We start from the raw sequence: 18,577 nt of genomic DNA, 5'->3' as shown, positions 1-18,577 counted from the left end.
AAATATGTCAATATATAGCAAACAGTGCAATACACATTAATATCCTCCAATGGGCGTGAAGTTACTAATTCATAGGGATTTTAGTGAGTAAGCAGAGGATACTTCAAGTGTTTTATTTCACATGTTGATTTAAAATGGAAGTAAATTATTTAAAAAAAAATAAACCACAGCAAGATCCGTCTGCATATTTCAGTTATTACATTTTCATTTTATTGACTTCTCTAATGCAACAAACAAAGAATTCCAACTTTATGAATTGCAGGATTTCTAAAAAAAAACAGCTTTGTATTCGGAGGAAATGACAATGGATTTTTCCTGTGAAATAAATAATTCTAATCTGTAGGAAAAAAAATCATGATTTAAAGATTAAGAAGAAAAAACTAATTTTTGCTGTCTCTGGTGTCGAATACGCCCTTTTCATCACCTAGATAATACTTTATCTACAGACAATCATGCACAAAGGGACGTAAAAAATAATAATTTCTGGTACTGAGATGCCGATATAAAAGGTTTTTCTTCTCTTAGATCTCATTGTGTGCTTATAACCTTTCTGGCTGCAATTTAGCTAATGAAAACAGGGACTTTCTTAACAAGCTGCATAAACACCAATGTTAATAGGCAAAACTTTGGGGAGATAATAGGGCGTACTAAGGAAAATGTTTTGATATGAGTCTTATGAAAGTATTAGGAAACCTACAAAAGTTATACATTTAGTGAAACTTGCCTTCCATTTTGTTGACGTTGACATGGAACCTTACCTCCTTCTCGTCAAGACATACCGTAACCAAAAATGAGAGAAAAGATTACCAACTTTAGAAAAAAAAAAATCAGGATTTGACGATACTCTGTTGGGCAGGGCCGGACTGGCCAACTGGCAATTCTGGCAAATGCCAGAAGGACCTGTTTGGTCATGGGCCGCCTTGTCAGCTATGTTGTTAACAGAATCGGTGTCTCAAGACACTCATACTGTTAAGAGTTATGACGGAGGTATCATTGGAAATATCGGTCTTGTAGTAAATCTTGCTTTCCTCCATGCAGGGTAATATGCCATCTGGTGCTTGGGGATAGGGACAGCATTGGCCTGTGTGATTTCAAATGCCGGACTGAATTTTAGCCCCAGTCCATACCTGCGGCTGGGAGTTGTTAATGCTTCTTCATGTGTCTGTACTAGCCACAGTTTTTGCAGAAAGGTAAAGCCTGACGAATCTGTACCTGCCATTTTAAAGAAAAAATATGAGCCCAGTCTTCTGTTTTGAAGTCCTACACAGGACAACCACGGGGATATCCATAACAGAGATCTTTCTTCTCTTTGAAGTCCTACACAGAGAGCTACAGGACAACCATGGAGACAACCATAACTGAGGTCTTCCTTCTCCTTGAAGTCCTAGACAGAGACCTACAGGACAACCATGGAGACAACCATAACTGAGGTCTTCCTTCTCCTTGAAGTCCTACACAGAGACCTACAGGACAACCATGGAGACAACCATAACTGAGGTCTTCCTTCTCCTTGAAGTCGTACACAGAGGCCTACAGGACAACGATGGAGGCAACCATAACTGAGGTCTTCCTTCTCCTTGAAGTCCTACACAGAGACCTACAGGACAACCATGGAGACAACCATAACTGAGGTCTTCCTTCTCCTTGAAGTCGTACACAGAGGCCTACAGGACAACGATGGAGGCAACCATAACTGAGGTCTTCCTTCTCCTTAAGGTCCTACACAGAGACCTACAGGACAACCATGGAGACAACCATAACTGAGGTCTTCCTTCTTCTTGGCCTCCACACAAGTCTCAAAGACTGCATCTATGCTGTAAATCCTCTTGATCCCACTAAATTATTTTCAAGAATTGCTCTTCAAAGCCACCCATTAGATCAGGCTAAGAATAGGGAAGGAGGAGTGGAAAAAAAAAAGGAACCAATATTGCGAGATATTTTATTTCAAAGGTTTTAACACTTCCATTATGTAAATCAGGCTCATAAGAAGTTTAAACGTCTGGAAAACTCATATTCCTTTATTTCATTAACATAAATACAAGACCGAGTTAATAAGACAGAATGAAGCAATTCGGGCTGTTACAAAAGCTACTAATGTCATTTTACAAGATGGGTGAGATTACTTTTCGTGAGCATTATAATGGTTGAATAGAAAAACCATTTGGTGATTCCATGGTACAGGCTACTGACAGATCAGCGCGGTGCATTTTGTTGCGTTTTATTGTCTAGGCTCAAACCATTATCGTATTGGACCAATTTCATTCACAAGAACTTATGGCTGCTAAGAATTTTACTTCGAAGTCACAATTGGTCATTTTTTAATCTGCCTACATGGTATCAGATATGAATACCGTTATTTCTGTTTCTTAGACTAAAGACGCCCATACACCTTTATTAAGACCGACAGCGATTCTTTCTGACTTGGCTCCAGTTCGGTCGCTTGAGCATATGTTTTCAATAGGCACAGGGAAGTAAGATGCCGGCAGCAGCTTATCTCCTCTGAGAACTAAAAAATTTTGGCATTCTAGATTTAACATACCCATTCCTTCCTTCCACACTGACATCAGTCATGGGAGGTTACCCATTTCATAGTGGACGGACCTGCCAAAACCAACTCAACTATATGTATGTATATTCACACCTCTATATACAAAGTCTGTAAGAAGACGGCATGATCCTGATCAAAAATTGGAGTTTCTGTCTTCTTCTTATGGAATCTGTCCCCAATTATCATCCTTAAATATACTTATAGTAAAATTGACAAATATTCAAAAAGCTTCCTCAGGGGCTTTCTCGTCTTGTTTGGATTGATCTAAGAAAGCCGCTAATTTTTCTGGAAAATGAATTGCTCAAGTTCTACAGAATGGGAGTCACTTGTAGAGTGGGTCTATGTCCTGGCTTATAAAGGGGATCCCAGGTGTGGGAAGCTCCAGTATGAGATCCTTCTGCTCTACTATGAATTGGAATTTTCTTCATGACCCAACACCAATGGTTGACCATGTTTTATTATATCGTAGTTGCCACCTTGCCTCGTCTACGACTGATTGCCAAAAGGAATAAATGTTCCATTATGCACATTTCTGTCTAACACCCTTAACTAACAAAACTTTACTTCTTTTTTTTAGGTCTGAAAATTGAGTAAAGCTGCAACCTGAGCAACCAAAACTTACGAAATTGGATTCTAGTAGCCAAAGTGTAAGTATTCCGTCTTGTCTCACACTTCTCATGCTTTGAATGAGTGGCTTGTAGTGCTGTCTCCAACACAATCATAAAAATAATCATAACATTTCCAGCAAACAGGAAAAAAAACTCTCCCATGTAGTGTGGTGAATGATATTCCTCCATTTCTTCACTATCGGTGTCCTCTTCCTCATTTCTCCCTCTCTCGGAGTATAATAATTTCTCCAGCACTTCTTCATCATGTATTCATTCATCTTCTCTGCCACAAAACAAAACTTTGACATTTTTGGAGGCCCAGAGTGGATGAGATTTTAGGGCATTTGGTCTAGGAGACCTTTCTGTAGACTGCTCGTGGCTTGGATCCACCCATGGACACAACTTTGGGAATGCAAGACTAAAGCACTTTGATATTGTAAAAGGGGGTTTTCTCCCTAAATATATTTAGGACTTATCCATGGAACAAATAATGAATAGTGGCTTGTTGTACTGTATCCAAAAGTAGTAGTTTCGTTAGGGGCCTGACTACCAGTGATCCCGTCAACAGGAGTCCTAAAGTTCTCAGTTTTGTCACTGAGCTTGCATGACCACTTCTCCAATCCTATGGAATTGAATTGACTTGAACTTTGGGATCTCTTGGGGCCCTAAGTCTCACAGCTCTATTATTTATCACCTATCCTGTGTATGTATTTAATGGGAAACCTCACTAGGGTCTGAAGGACTATTGGTCATGATGAGTAATAACACAGGTTATTCTTAATTTTTCACCAGAGATTACACCATTGTAACCATACAAATTACGGATTTATTATGGACGCAGTCCGCCTCGTTTACTACAGTTCTCCCGGCTGCAGCCGTTGATAGTTGTTTATCATTAGGAGGATGAATAGAGACATTACATTGTGATTTCCAGCCATTTCCAACTTTTTTTTCCTGCCAGTGTTAAGACGATGAAAGGTCAGCAGCGTCAATCAGGTCTTATCAGCTCAACTACACCCAGACTATTCCATACACAAGTAGAAAGAAATATCTGCCCAAAGACGGGCTTTCAATCGGAGTTTGTTTTTAAATGGCTTAACCATGTTTGCAGAGATTTCTCCAAAAAATACATCTAATGGAAGTAATTTAGCAGTGGCAACATCTCCGAAAAGAACAGACGGCCAGGTGGCTGAGCCAATATTAAGAGCGCTGCTCTTCTCCAGATGAGATATGAATTTTAGGTCATGCGATTTATAGAATTAGTCAAAAAATAGTTATAACGTGGACGTTTGAGAAAGTTAATCCTATCAAACTACGTTGAGGAATGTAATTTTCCAATGCACTGCCTTAAAGGGGTCACCCTATAAACAAAATGAATGAAGCAGTGGTTGCACATGCTCACTACCATTCTAAGTCTCTTCAGAGGGGAAAAGGACTTTAATCTTAGTGCCAACTATTGGAAGTAACAATTCTAAAAGTCATTATCGGCCTTTGCTACATGACTTAGGAAAAAAGCCAGAATCTCAAATTGCAGACACATGTTTTGGGTTATTTGCCTCTCATCAGTGCAAAGCGTGAGATCTGATTTGGCTGTAGGAGAGGCCTCTGACTGGGATCTAAGAGGTAACCTTTCTTCTTATGGAGAATGATACGTAAGAGACAATTTGTATTTTTAATTTCTAACTGAAGCATTGCACGGCCTTATAAGCCTCCTTACCCTGACATGTCAGGTATGTCGCACTCCATAAGGAGAAAGATTACTCATTAGACCACTACCACTCTGTTCACACAGGAGACTTTGAGACTCCAATTTTCATGTTTGGTAGGGGTCTCAATGACCCAAACCCCAATGATCATACATTTTATCACCTTTCCTATGGATAAGTGACATAGAGAAGAACAAAAATATTCAAATCACCCTGGTCCTTCATGGCAGCTGGACCAGGGCAGCATTCTGCCCTGCTCAGTAGGCTCGATGCCTCTGCAGCTCACTTGGCCCCCTCGATGGCCTGATGATGGAACACAACGCACGTCATGATGTTGCTTGAGTTCAAGTGACAATATTTCATGTGACATCATGACTATTGGAAAACCCCTTTAAGCCCCAGATGAATTCCAAAATCTACCCAGAGATTGCAGAAGGGTAACCTAAGGATTCAGAAATAGGTAACAGGTCTGTGTTTACTAAACACCATTTATAATACTAATTATATAGTAGAGGTACCTGTGGACAGGCACTAGGACCCCCAGAGGACTGCACCTCTTTAGCTCCGCCCCTGCAGAACCTTGGATGCTTCCTACCAGTCTGCAATTTTTCTATGGACAGCAGGCATTCTATGATGCTATTGGAAGGAAGCTGCAGCTGTCTCTCATTAAAGAGGTCACTGTGATTTTATCAGTCTTCTATAGTCTCCATATTGCTGGCTGCAGAATGAGTTAACTGAGAACCCATCAGTGATATTGCCGGAGTTTGTATCTCTTTTATCTGCCTTTTTCTGAGCTACTCTCAGTTGATTTATGGTTTCCAGTACCATCTCTATGCTGATGACACCCAATTATACGCTTCTTCTCCTGACATCACGCCAGCCTTTCTAGAAAACACTGTCGATTGTCTAAACGCTGTGTCTAATATCATGTCCTCACTATATCTGAAACTGAACCTGTCAAAGACTGAACTCCTTGTGTTTCCTCCCGCTACTAATGTACCTACACCCGACATTGCCATTTCCGTCTGTGGTTCCACTATTACTCCCCAGCAACATGCCCGCTGTCTTGGGATCATACTTGACTCCGAGCTTTCCTTTGCCCCCCACATTCGATCACTGGCTCGCTCTTGTCATCTGCACCTCAAAAACATTTCTAGAATTCGACCTTTTCTTACTTTTGACTCTGCAAAAACTCTTACTGTTTCTCTTATTCATTCTCGTCTCGACTATTGTAACTCTCTTCTAATCGGTCTCCCTCTTACCAAACTCTCCCCTCTCCAATCTGTCTTGAATGCTGCAGCCAGGATCATATTCCTCACCAATCGTTACACCGATGCCTCTACCTTGTGCCAGTCATTACACTGGCTACCCATCCACTCCAGAATTCAGTATAAACTTATTACCCTCACCCACAAAGCCCTCCATGGCTCAGCACCACCCTACATCTCCTCCCTTGTTTCAGTATACCACCCTACCCGCGCCCTCCGTTCTGCTGATGACCTGAGGTTAGCATCCTCAATAGTCAGAACCTCCCACTCCCGTCTCCAAGACTTTACACGTGCCGCGCCAATTCTTTGGAATGCACTTCCCAGGTCAATACGATTAGTCCCCAATCCCCACAATTTTAAGCGTGTTCTGAAAACGCATTTATTCAGACTGGCCTATCGCCTCAACACATTAACCTAATCTATCCCTGTGTGGCAGAGCCAAAAGTCTTACCATAACCAGGTTCCCAGCATCATGTTCCCACATGCTTTATGCATCTATTAGCCCTCTGTGTCTGTACTGTTACACACTTAACATTATGGCTGGTCCCTACAATCAGGGCAACTGTTACCACCCACCTTTCGTGTCTACCTCTTTCCTCATAGACTGTAAACTTGCGAGCAGGGCCCTCTTTCCTCTTGGTATTTGTTATAATCTACTGTATGTGATTATTGTTATGCTGTAATGTCTATTGTCTGTACAAATCCCCTCTGAAATGTAAAGTGCTGCGGAATATGTCGGCGCTATAAAAATAAAATTTATTATTATTTTATTATTTATGACCACAGACCACATCGAAGTTGAAACTATAGGGAAATAAAGAGCCTGTAAAAGAAAAAATATTTTTTAGTCTCAAATACATTCATTTGAGTGAAAAAAAAATGTCCCCGTAGGGACTCCACATGGTCACACATATAGTAGTTACCTGCAGTCACCACTAGAAGGAGCTAAGAAGCTTACTGTATACCATAGCAGGATGCCGTAAGCTCACATGCCCCCTCTAGTGGCAGATACAGGCAGTCAGCATGTTTTCCATTTATGCGTAGGCTGGAGGTTTGGAGCTCTGTATCAGAAAAACAGAGCTCCAAAAATAATAACGATATATTACAAATTTTATCTATGCAGAATTTAGGATCCAAAAATGACATAACGATAACATTTGGAGATTCACTTTTATAATGCATGCTCTACGGAGCAGTATACGTTGCCATTAAGGTTACAGACATAAATCCCATTGTGTCACTCAAAATGAAAACGTGCAATCTAAAAACATCTCAAACTCTAGTAAATCTTCACGGGAGACATGAGGCTCGGTGACTTCTCAACACTTGATGCTGAGACAGTTGAAATTGCCTAATAGTAATACACTTAAATGACTGTTAAGAGCGCTGGTAAATCACCAGCAGGAACATTACCCTTAAAGATATTCATCAATCACCCGAAATCTGGACGGTCAGCTGTTTTCCTGGTCAATTTCTGCTGAGTTTAATCAGTATATTTTTCATGTTCTTGTGATTATACATATTGCTTTCTATAGGCTGGACTCGTATCTCGAGCTGATTTATGTTCATTTCTGCAAAATAAGCGGAGGATAGAGAAATCCTAATCCTTGTATTATAGGTGGGAAGAACCTGTGCAGGAACAATTAAAGGGAATGTCACAAATTTTTTGCTACACGATGTAGGGACAGAGACCCTGATTCCAATGATGTGTCACTTACTGTTGTTTTCATTTTGTATGCTGCAGATCTACCAGTTCTCTGAATGCTGAGCCCTATATAACCCCACCCACACCCCTTATTGGCTGCTTTCTGTGTGCACTGTGCATAGGCACAAAGCTTCCAACCTGTGGTGGGGGAGGGGTTATATAGAGCTCATGAAAATATAGGACTACTTGACACATATTCCTCTAGTGATAATCTCCTGCTGATAAAACAGTGAGTTTGTCAAAACTACAGCAAAGCAGCCCAGTGAATGTTACATGCTGGAATCAGGGTCTCTGTCTCTATATTATGCTGCTATAGGATTAGTTGGCAAAATCATGGTGATTGATTCCCATTAAAAAAGTCAAACATTAACTTCATTGATAAAAATAGGATTGAGGCACTCGGACCCGCTATCGTGAGTATTCATGCTCATCCCAGTGGGAGGTTAGTAGTGTTAAACAACCAATTTTTCTTTGCTGTAGATCTTCTGTCCGGTTTTAATTCCCACCACAGGGTGGCGCTCATAGCAATCCGGCATCAACAACCATAGAGGTCTCAAGGAGACCTCTGGTTGTTTTGCCGACGCACCGATGACCCTCGATCACATGAAGGGGGTCAGTGGTGCGCGTATTTCCGGCCCGATGGCCGACAGCACGCGTTAAATGCTGCTGTCAGAGTTTGACAGCAGCATGTAACTAGTTAATAGGCGCGGGTAGATCGCGATTCCACCCGCGCCTATTGCGGACACATGTCAGCTGTTCAAAACAGCTGACAGGTCCCGGCTTTGATGCGGGCTCACTGCCGGAGCCATCAGCAAAACGGAGGTACTGCCATTGGACGTATCATCCCGTCCGATGGCAGTAAAACAATTTTTACCTACAAACTTTATACAGGGCTGGTTAGACAGGGAATTCATGGAATGATGACAGGTTCCCTTTAAGGAGGACCCGACACTTGCAAATTAGTAATTTTGTTTTTAACCTGCTGTAATTGCTGCTGTTTTCCTGATTCTGGCATTTTTTCTTCTTTGTTTGCACTTCTCTATTCCTGAGATATGACCCCCACTTCCCTGTATGAATTGTATATCTAATTTTTTTTGCCATAGTTCTCAACTTTTCTCTGTGGGTGTTTTTCTGGGGGTCCACGCCCACTTGGCTTAAAAGACTAGATTTATATTTAAGGTAGAGGGACCAAATCTCAGAAACAGAGTGTCACGCTGTGATGGTCTTCAGTAAGGAAGACGGTCCTCAAACTGTCCCTGGAGCTGAGACCTTAACTATACCTGTCCGGGGGGTACTCTTAAAGGTAGAGAGGCCTGAGTCTCTGACTTTACTATGCTCCTGTGAAAACCCTAATCTCTCCCCTCTCCTAGCCCATGAGCCACAGGACAGAAATGCAATGTAAACCAGACACAAAGACAAAACAGGGATAACAGAAAACCTCTATCATACTAAAGCACTAAACAACAATAAGGGAGAGGATAGGGACAGGGAGGAATAAACTTAATGGGAAAAGGGAACAGGAGATAAACACACACGTACTACAGCAAAGTACAGAATACCACCACTTCAACTCCAAACTTCAACTACCTAGCTTTAGCACACCGCACAGGAAGACGAGTCTGCAATATCTTCAACAAACTCCTATTCAGCACAGCGTCTCCTAAGAGCAAGGAAGCAGAGCTTTCGCTGGCAGGACAGAGAGGGTCTGACCATGTCTTATAGGGAGATGTAATAATGACCAGATCAGGAGCAGCTTAAATGAAGCTGCATGTTTCTGATCAGCATAGAAAGGGTCATTAACCTCTTCAGCACCAAAGGAAACCAAATTAATTTAATATGGGATCCAAATACACAGGCTAAATGGAAGAGCTGTGATTCACAACACGCAGTGATCTTCTACCCTCAGATCTTCCATGTTGGCGTGACACACCTGTGAGACTTTGAGGTGCAGTAACTAAAGAAAACCAATGTCAGGTCCAGGAGAACGTCAGCATTTACTCCAGGTAAAAAAATTGCATATTGATGAGAAGTGATAAGTGACACATGAGGATAGACAGACATAGTGGATAAATGAATGGATAGATACATTGATGGATAGACAGACAAATAAATGATAGGACCAGAACAGCAAGTATGCAGGATGGCAGAAAAACAAGGGGAGCAGGTAGCATAGAATAAGTCAAGCTAGGTAGGCAGATACACAAGGGAAGAGAAACTGTTTTGGAAACTGCAAACTTCTGTTAGTGAAGTAGTTAATCTCAGGAATGTAGTCTGGTATTTTGCATCAGGGCAATGGTTAAACACAGGAGTAGCAGAGAATTAAATGCAGCCTGGTTTCTTCCAGGAGGATAAATGTTAATAGAAGTGATGTATACAAACTGGTCCACTGCAGAAAATCAGTGAAGCATAGGCAAACTGGAAATTCGCTTGAAGAGATGCGATACCTTGATTGCAGAGTCTAGGTGTGAACAGGATCAAGTAGAGTTGTGAGAAGTTGGTTATCTTGCCGAGAGGTTGTTGTGGATGACAAAAGTAAACTGGCCTGAGCTTGGAAATAGCATAGAATCAGGAGAAGCTACGTATGGGCCATTAAACTGCATGTGAATCTTTATCTACTGGTGTGCTTTTTTGGATCTATTTACTAGGTTTGGTACATGCCTGGGAGGCTGATAGATAGATAGATAGATAGATAGATAGATAGATAGATAGATAGATAGATTAAACTTTGAATGCCCACTAGAACCCAAGGTGATTGAGCCCCTTATGACCCTACCTATAGTCCAGCAATGGTCTTCGGTGCAACATCATTTCTAAAAAAATAATCTCTAGTGCCATCATCTACGGTGTGTAGGATATTACGCCAAGGATAGTCTACTGTTTACATGACTCATACAGGCTTCTTTGTACTGTGAGTCAAGGAAGAATATCAAAGGGCAGTAAAATAGCACACTGTGAGCTTGGGAAATGTTATCTGTCCCTGGTAAAGTATGGGGCCACAAGCTTTTTGTTCTCATTCAAAGAATAGAAAAAAACTTTATTGGTTGCCCGAGAGCACTAGCAATAGGCGACTGGAAGCGTCTTTGTCTTCCTCGGTGTTTACCGCTCACCTCGCCTCCTCTCCTGGAAGGAGCAGTGACATTTTTCTTTTGCAGTTCATCATTCTAAGCCGCTGAAAGGAGGCTTTTTGTCAATCAAAACCGATGTTTTACAACTATTCTCAGCCGTAGCAGGAAGATACAGGCGGAACGCGTCGCATGTTCTTTCATTTGTTGCCCGCAGCAAAGCATTGTCCTGGGATTCTGATAGGACTCTATTCACTGCAAGCCCTCTTGTACTTCCCAGCACGCCTCGTGCCTTGCAATACACCCGTATGGTGAAAATCGCTATGTCATTCTTAGGAGGAAGAACTGAACTAGCAGTGCCGACAATACGCTGAGCAATGAAGATCTGCCATATTGGACATTAGCCGGCCTACTGCACTCATATGGGTCAGATCTTTTGGTTTCTGACACAAGGATCCAAATCTCATGAACAGACTTAGTTACCGTAAGTTATAAACCAGGACTACTGGTAGCCACCACTAGAGGGAGTTTACTGCATACAGCTTATTATTAAAGGAGATGTCTGGAATTTGGAGGGAAAAAAATCAAAATGAGTTGAATAAAAGATGATATTACTCACCTTACTCTTGTTCCCTGGCGGTTTCTTGTTTTCTGCTTCCAGTGATGATCTCCTGAAACAAACATGTGAACACTGCAGCCAATCACTGGTTGCAGGGGGTCACAGCTATGACCAGTGATTGGCTGCAGTTAGGAGAAATAGATGGTGTCGAAGTAGGAATTTAAAAAAAAATCACTCTCCATATAATTTTTTTCTCTTTACCATTTTATTGACAGAGCACTCCAGGGATCTTTATATTTCACCACCCTAGACCACCAGGATTACTAAAATGACCCTTTTAATACACTACAACACTAAAGATCCTAAAATTACTAAATTCTGCCCTGGGCAATCAAGAATTCTGACATTAACACCCTTCGCTCTCCTAGACCACCAGTGACCTCTCCATTCACCTAGCCCACCAGTGATTCTGACATTAACACCCATTCCTCCCCTAGACTACCAGGGATCTCTCCACTTACCTAGTCCACCAGTTATTCTGACGTCAACACCCTTTTCTCCCCGAGACCACTAGGCATCTCTCCACTCACCTAGCCCACCAGTGATTCTGACATTAACATCCTTCACTTTCCTAGACCGCCAGGGAGCTCTCCACTTACCTAGCCCACCAGTTATTCTGACATTAACACCCTTTGCTCCCCAAGACCACCAGGGAGCTCTCCACTTACCTAGCCCACCAGTTATTCTGACATTAACACCCTTTGCTCCCCAAGACCACCAGGGATCTCTCCACTTACCTAGCCCACCAGTTATTCTGACATTAACACCCTTTTCTCCCCAAGACCACCAGGGATCTCTCCACTCACCTAGCCCACCAGTGTTTCTGACATTAACACCCTTCACTCCCCTAGACCACCAGGGATCTCTCTACTCAATTAGCCCACCAGTGATTCTGACATTAACATCCTTCACTTTCCTAGACCACCAGGGATCTCTCCACTTACCTAGCCCACCAGTTATTCTGACATTAACACCCTTCACTCCCCTAGACCACCAGGGATATCTCTACTCACCTAGCCCACCAGTTATTCTGACATTAACATCTTTCACTTTCCTAGACCACCAGGGATCTCTCAACTTACCTAGCCCACCAGTTATTCTGACATTAACACCCTTTTCTCCCCGAGACCACTAGGCATCTCTCCACTCAACTAGCCCACCAGTGTTTCTGACATTAACACCCTTCACTCCCCTAGACCACCAGGGATCTCTCCACTCACCTAGCCCACCAGTGATTCTGACATTAACATCCTTCACTTTCCTAAACCGACAGGGAGCTCTCCACTTACCTGGTCTACCAGTGATTCTGACATTAACCCCTTCTCTGTCCTATAATTGATCTGAAACATGTTGCATATCTACACTCTGTGTCCTGTTCATATTTTTATGGATCATTCAATAAAATCATCTATTATTTAATTTGGATCGTGGGAGCTGGATGTTTCTTCGTATTCTTTACAGACGTAGACCAGCGCTGTAAATGACTGCAGTGCTCACACATCTGGGTCGGGAAACTGGGGTTGTCCACTACGCTGCTGTTCCTGGAAAGTGACATGACATTCTTGTGTCATTTGACTGCTGCAGCCAATCAGTGGTCACTCATTGGCTGCATCTCATCAATATTCTGTATGCGCGGACAGCCTCTCAGACAAAAAAGTAACTGCTGCAGCGTACCTGCGGTAAATCAATGACTGCAGTCCGCATGTGAAACAGCGATGCCACCGGATCACCCTCTGGGAAAAGCGGCGTTGGCATCGCCTGGACGGTGTCGCTGCGAGAGGGGAATACAGATTGCTTTTACCTAGTCCGGTACACCTTTGATGGTGTCTCCCCATCCTGATACAGTTGACTAACAGGTCGATCCCATGCATTTACATAAGGAGAGGCCTGTCAGTCAAATGGATCAGGGCGGGGACAAGCCGTCGGGGCGGTGCCAGACTAGTCTCATCTCTCTCCATTTTCCGAATCTTCAAACTGCATTTCCTCTGTGAGTCAGAACACTCTGATTCATGCTGCCCAAATCCACTGCTTTTATACTGATTTATTGGAAACCTGTCAGACTCTCTGGGCTTCTGCTTTAAAAGCTTTAACCCATATAACGTTTCCATTGCCCCTGGAAAACAATCTGCGCTAAAAGTTTCCCGAGATCCTATGAAACCGCAGGTAACAAATCATTATATGAACTCCGCTCTGCTGCGATGATGAAGCCGTGCCCCATGGCCTGGGGGGTTTCTACCGGCAAAAGAAGTAAAATTGTGCTAATTCTCCGTTCCTCTCTAGTGTCCAGCACTGAAGGGGTTGACGGTCCTGTTCACCAAAAAGCTTCTCAGCCAATTCCCTGACATCTCCCAAAGTCTTCTTACCAAACTTAGGTAAATGTGCTAATCCAATCACAAAGCATTGACGGGGGATTAGATCCGAGAGCCAGGGGCCGACCATTATCTCTACACATCTACTAGTCCTGATTTTGGGTTGTTCACCTAGTGGCGGCTCAGCTCTGTACTTCTGCTGCCGCCATGTCATGCATGTTCCTCTGGGTGGTATTTCATAGGAATTCGACTTCTAAAACAGAGAAAAAGTATTGGATTAGCAGTCCCCTGACATGTCACTTGTCACTTATAGTACATTCTCTTCAAATATATAGGGGTTTCCTTAAAAGAGAACTGCAATATTGTAACTACAGGCAGTATGTTATAGACCAGGAGGATCTGACTTACTACAACTTGTACTTTATTCATTTAAATCATTGCTGTTTCTTAATAACTAAGTAGAACCGCCCACTGGACTCTGAGTATGACCGCCCACTGGACTCTGAGTATGACCGCCCACTGCATTCTAAGTATGACCACCCACTGCACTCTGAGTATGACCGCCCACTGCACTCTGAGTATGACCGCCCACTGCACTCTGAGTATGACCGCCCACTGGACTCTGAGTATGACCGCCCACTGCACTCTGAGTATGACCGCCCACTGGACTCTGAGTATGACCACCCACTGCACTCTGAGTATGACCGCCCACTGCATTCTGAGTATGACCGCCCACTGCACTCTGAGTATGACCGCCCACTGCACTCTGAGTATGACCGCCCACTGGAATCTGAGTATGACCGCCCACTGCACTCTGAGTATGACCGCCCACTGGACTCTGAGTAAGACAGCACACTGCACTCTGAGTAAGACCGCCTTCTGGACTCTAAAACTGCCCACTAGATTCAGAGTAAGACCGGCCTCTGGACTCTAAGACCGCCCACTTGACACTGAGTAAGACCGCCCTCTGGACTCTAAGACTGCCCACTGGATGCTGAGTAAGATTCAGCACTGGGGTATAATACAGGATGTAATTCATAGTCAGAACAGGATCAGTAATGTAATGTATGTACACAGTGACTGCACCAGCAGAATAGTGAGTGCAGCTCTGGAGTATAATACAGGATATAACTCAGGATCAGTACATGATCAGTAATGTAATGTATGTACACAGTGACTACACCAGCAGAATAGTGAGTGCAGCTCTGGGGTATAATGCAGGATGTAACCCAGGATCAGTAATGTAATGTATGTACACAGTGACTGCACTAGCAGAATAGTGAGTGCAGCTCTGGAGTACAATACAGGATGAAACTCAGGATCAGTAATGTAATATATGTACACAGTGACTGCACCAGCAGAATAGAGTGCAGCTCTGGAGTATAATACAGGATGTAACCCAGGATCAGTAATGTATGTACACAGTGACTGCACCAGCAGAATAGTGAGTGCCGCTCTGGAGTACAATACAGGATGTAACCCAGGATCAGTAATGTATGTACACAGTGACTGCACCAGCAGAATAGGGAGTGCAGCTCTGGAGTATAATACAGGATGTAACCCAGGATCAGTAATGTATGTACACAGTGACTGCACCAGCAGAATAGTGAGTGCCGCTCTGGAGTACAATACAGGATGTAACTCAGGATCAGTACAGGATCAGTAATGTAATGTATGTACACAGTGACTGCACCAGCAGAATAGTGAGTGCAGCTCTAGGGTATAATACAGGATGTAACCCAGGATCAGTAAGGTAAAGTATGTACACAGTGACTGCACCAGCAGAATAATGAGTGCAGCTCTGGGGTATAATACAGGATGTAACCCAGGATCAGTACAGGATCAGTAATGTAATGTGTGTACACAGTGACTGCACCAGCAGAATAGTGAGTGCCACTCTGGAGTATAATACAGGATGTAACTCAGGATCAGTAATGTAATGTGTGTACAGTGACTGCACCAGCAGAATAGTGAGTGCAGCTCTGGAGGATAATACAGGATGTAACTCAGGATCAGTACAGGATCAGTAATGTAATGTACGTACACAGTGACTGCACCAGCAGAATAGTGAGTGCAGCTCTGGAGTATAATACAGAATGTAACTCAGGATCAGTAATGTAATGTGTGTACACAGTGACTGCACCAGCAGAATAGTGAGTGCAGCTCTGGAGGACAATACAGGATGTAACTCAGGATCAGTAATGTAATGTGTGTACAGTGACTGCACCAGTAGAATAGTGAGTGCAGCTCTGGAGTATAATACAGGATGTAACTCAGGATCAGTACAGGATCAGTAATGTAGTGTGTGTACCCAGTGACTGCACCAGCAGAATAGTGAGTGCCACTCTGGAGTATAATACAGGATGTAACTCAGGATCAGTAATGTAATGTGTGTACAGTGACTGCACCAGCAGAATAGTGAGTGCAGCTCTGGAGGATAATACAGGATGTAACTCAGGATCAGTACAGGATCAGTAATGTAATGTGTGTACACAGTGACTGCACCAGCAGAATAATGAGTGCAGCTCTGGGGTATAATACAGGATGTAACCCAGGATCAGTACAGGATCAGTAATGTAATGTGTGTACACAGTGACTGCACCAGCAGAATAGTGAGTGCAGCTCTGGAGTATAATACAGGATGTAACTCAGGATCAGTAATGTAATGTGTGTACAGTGACTGCACCAGCAGAATAGTGAGTGCAGCTCTGGAGGATAATACAGGATGTAACTCAGGATCAGTACAGGATCAGTAATGTAATGTACGTACACAGTGACAGCACCAGCAGAATAGTGAGTGCAGCTCTGGAGTATAATACAGAATGTAACTCAGGATCAGTAATGTAATGTGTGTACACAGTGACTGCACCAGCAGAATAGTGAGTGAAGCTCTGGAGGACAATACAGGATGTAACTCAGGATCAGTAATGTAATGTGTGTACAGTGACTGCACCAGTAGAATAGTGAGTGCAGCTCTGGAGTATAATACAGGATGTAACTCAGGATCAGTACAGGATCAGTAATGTAGTGTGTGTACACAGTGACTGCACCAGCAGAATAGTGAGTGCAGCTCTGGGGTATAATACAGGATGTAACTCAGGATCAGTACAGGATCAGTAATGTAATGTATGTACACAGTGACTGCACCAGCAGAATAGTGAGTGCAGCTCTGGGGTATAATACAGGATGTAACTCAGGATCAATTCAGGATCAGTAATGTAATGTATGTACACAGTGACTGCACCAGCAGAATAGTGAGTGCAGCTCTGGAGTATAATACAGGATGTAACTCAGGATCAGTAATGTAATGTGTGTACACAGTGACTGCACCAGTAGAATAGTGAGTGCAGCTCTGGAGTATAATACAGGATGTAACTCAGGATCAGTTCAGGATCAGTAATGTAATGTATGTCCACAGTGACTGCACCAGCAGAATAGTGAGTGCAGCTTTGGGGCATAATACAGGATGTAACTCAGGATCAGTACAGGATCAGTAATGTAATGTATGTACACAGTGACTGCACCAGCAGAATAGTGAGTGCAGCTCTGGGGTATAATACAGGATGTAACTCAGGATCAGTTCAGGATCAGTAATGTAATGTATGTACACAGTGACTGCACCAGCAGAATAGTGAGTGCAGCTCTGGAGTATAATACAGGATGTAACTCAGGATCAGTAATGTAATGTGTGTACACAGTGACTGCACCAGTAGAATAGTGAGTGCAGCTCTGGAGTATAATACAGGATGTAACTCAGGATCAGTTCAGGATCAGTAATGTAATGTATGTACACAGTGACTGCACCAGCAGAATAGTGAGTGCAGCTCTGGAGTATAATACAGGATGTAACTCAGGATCAGTAATGTAATGTATGTACACAGTGACTGCACCAGCAGAATAGTGAGTGCAGCTCTGGGGTATAATACAGGATGTAACTCAGGATCAGTTCAGGATCAGTAATGTAATGTATGTACACAGTGACTGCACCAGCAGAATAGTGAGTGCAGCTCTGGAGTATAATACAGGATGTAACTCAGGATCAGTAATGTATGTACACAGTGACTGCACCAGCAGAATAGTGAGTGCAGCTCTGGAGTATAATACAGGATGTAACTCAGGATCAGTAATGTAATGTATGTACACAGTGACTGCACCTGCAGAATAGTGAGTGCAGCTCTGGAGTATAATACAGGATGTAATTCAGGATCAGTAATGTAATGTGTGTACAGTGACTGCACCAGCAGAATAGTGAGAGCAGCTCTGGATCCAAGATGGCGACGGGGACCTTCGGGGGCCTGTAGGGAGCTGACTTTCTCAGTGCCTGCAAAGCGCAGGCATGAGGAAGTCTGTGTCTATGCCTGTGACAGATCGTTGATCTGTCACAGTGATCTGTGATGTGACAGATCAGCGATCTGTCACAGGACAGTGATGTCCCACCTGGGACAACCTAATAAAGTAAAAAAAAAAAGTGTAAAAAAATTTTTAAAAAAATTGCTAAATAAATTAGAAAAAAAAAAAAAATATTCCCAAATAAATTCATTTTTTGGAAATAAAAAAACAAACAATAAAAGTACACATATTTGGTATCACTGCGTCCATAACGACCTGCCCTATAAAAACGTCCCATTAGTTAACCCCTTTAGCGAACCCCTTAAAAATTAAAAATAAAAAACGAAGCAAAAAATGATTTATTATCATACCGCCGAACAAAAAGTGCAATACCGCGCGATCAAAAAGACGCATATAAATATC

General features: G+C 42.8%; 1 protein-coding gene across 4 annotated transcripts in view; it reads left to right on the top strand.

Annotated features, from left to right (window-relative positions):
• The window catches only part of ELFN1 (extracellular leucine rich repeat and fibronectin type III domain containing 1), a 673,117-nt gene that overhangs the window by 558,726 nt on the left and 95,814 nt on the right, over nucleotides 1–18,577 (top strand). For all 4 annotated transcript variants that reach the window (XM_073555166.1, XM_073555164.1, XM_073555165.1 and 1 more), the window contains one exon: nucleotides 3,126–3,195. The gene's annotated coding sequence lies outside the window, so the exon portion shown is untranslated. The remainder of the gene's footprint in view (nucleotides 1–3,125; nucleotides 3,196–18,577) is intronic.

Source organism: Dendrobates tinctorius, unplaced genomic scaffold, assembly GCF_039654945.1.
Source record: "Dendrobates tinctorius isolate UK_male_01 unplaced genomic scaffold, ASM3965494v1 ptg000222l, whole genome shotgun sequence".
NCBI lineage: Eukaryota > Metazoa > Chordata > Amphibia > Anura > Dendrobatidae > Dendrobates > Dendrobates tinctorius.
This window is presented reverse-complemented; position numbering and strand designations above follow the sequence as displayed.